Consider the following 2,220-nt stretch of genomic DNA (forward strand, 5'->3'; position numbering starts at 1 on the left):
TCATCCACCCATCCACCCATCCATTTCTCCACACAAACCTCATCCACATAAACCCTGCCCACACAAGCTCCACCCACATAAACCCTGCCCACATAAACCCTGTCCACACAAGCTCCACCCACACAAGCTCCACCCACACAAACCCCTCCCACCGAAGCCCCGCCCACACAAGTCCCACATACACAAGCCCCACCCACACAAGCCCCGCCCACACAAGCCCCACCCACACAAGCCCCACCCACACACACCCCGCCCACACAAGCCCCACCGAAGCCCCACCCACACAAGCCCCACCCACACAAGCCCCACCCACACACACCCCGCCCACACAAGCCCCACCGAAGCCCCGCCCACATAAACCCCACCCACACAAGCCCCTCCCACACAAGCTCCACCCCCCTCATCCCCCCTGTGCGCCCCCCCAATGACCCACCACCTCCCTCATCCCACCCCCACCCTTCCCCACACACACACACATGGGGAGGGGAGGGGTGGGATGAGGGGGTGATGGGTCATTGGGGGAGCGCACCTACCCCCCCCTTCATGTCTTAATCCTTTTTTTTGAAATTCAAAATCAAGTAATTGTAAACAAAACAAATATAATTAATCAAAATTGCAAATATTAAATATTCATTTGCGAGAATGTATAATCTTTCCCAGCAATCTTCTTCAGATGTCTTGTGATGTTGAAACTCAGACACCATATTCTGTTTTGAAACAAAAAGTGGATAATAATTAGGTTTTATAAAGATAATTACATGGTAATATGAGTAAGCCTGGTGTTGGTTCTAAGTTCAAACCTCGTTGACCACTGAATTAACACACCAGGAGGCCGACTCAGCCTGTCATCCTTTCAAGGCCAATAAAATGAATTCCAGTGTACTGGCAAAACCGCGTCCAAACTAATGATGCAACCAACATAAGACGACATTCCAAAGAGAGAGTGATATTAATAAAAGAATAACCAAATAATAATTCAGAAACATTTACCTCCAGAAAATCATGTGTTGTACCAGATTGCTTCAACAGCTGATGTTGTGTGATAGCGCTGAAAAAAAAAAAAAAATAATGAGTCAAGGGTATAGATGGAGAGACAGACAGAGATAGGTAGGTAGAAAGACAGACAGAGAGAGATACAAAGAGACAGACAGGGAGAGATAGAGAGAGACAGACAGGGAAAGAGACACACACACACATATACACACACAGACACATATATATATATATATATATATATAAATATATATATATATATATATATATATATATATATATATATATATATATATATATATATATATATATACATATACACACACACACACATACATATATTCACACACACACACACACACACACACACACACACACACACACACACACACACACACACACACACACGTGTCTCACCATTGGTTTAATTTATTCGAGATCAGAGGCCGTGATAAGACTTCGTACCAGTCATTATAAATGTTTTTCAATTCTCTTCTAAAATCATTGACCTCTTCAATAAGAGCATTCATTTGATGCACCTCATCGTGATATGTAAACTCCACTTCTTCCAAGGACCTGCCAGGAAAAAATATATATTTTCGCATTATCACGATTTAATTTATAATCAATTGCTTCATTGTTCAAAGAGGAAACCATACACAAACTTACCAACTTTGTAGTGAGCTGTTATCTTCATCGGAAGAGAGTGAGTCCATGTCTCAGTTTTTTTACCATTGGTACAAGATGGCAAAAAGATCAGAGGCCGTGATAAGACGTCGTGTCAGTCTTTAAAAATGTTTTTCAATTCTCTTCTAAGATGATTGACCTCTTCAATAAGAGCATTAATTTCATGCACCTCGTCGTGATATGTAAACTGCTCTTCTTCCAAGGACCTGCCAAGAAAAAAAAAAATATATATATATATATATATATATATATATCAGAATTATCACGATTTAATTTATAATCAATTGCTTCATCGTTCAAAGAGGAACCTATACACAGGCTTACCAACTTTGTGTTGAGCTGTTTTGTTCGCGGAAGAAAGATCGCTCATGTCTCAGTTGTAAAAATGAAAATCCCGTCTGGCAGAAACTTTGTCTGGCGAATCACTTATAAAGCAACGATGAGGAGATTGCTTAATCATTGGGTGTGGCCACAGGAAATGACGCTTCGGGTGAGACAGCTTGGAAAATAACTGGGAGATATATTCTCAAATTGTATGAA

The 2,220-nt window shown here is 41.4% G+C and overlaps 1 long non-coding RNA gene across 1 annotated transcript; it reads right to left on the reverse strand.

Annotated features, from left to right (window-relative positions):
- Positions 1 to 380: 380 nt before the first annotated feature.
- LOC147009803 (uncharacterized) lies at positions 381 to 2,210 on the reverse strand. Its single transcript, XR_015052802.1, has 4 exons — positions 2,005 to 2,210; positions 1,663 to 1,886; positions 1,411 to 1,569; positions 381 to 1,048 (listed from the first exon to the last, which is right to left on the reverse strand). It is a non-coding gene; the product is annotated as an uncharacterized LOC147009803 (long non-coding RNA).
- Between the last annotated feature and the right edge of the window lie 10 nt (positions 2,211 to 2,220).

Source organism: Eptatretus burgeri, chromosome 17 (genome assembly GCF_056783735.1).
Source record: "Eptatretus burgeri isolate ZD-2024b chromosome 17, Ebu_testis_v1, whole genome shotgun sequence".
Lineage (NCBI taxonomy): Eukaryota > Metazoa > Chordata > Myxini > Myxiniformes > Myxinidae > Eptatretus > Eptatretus burgeri.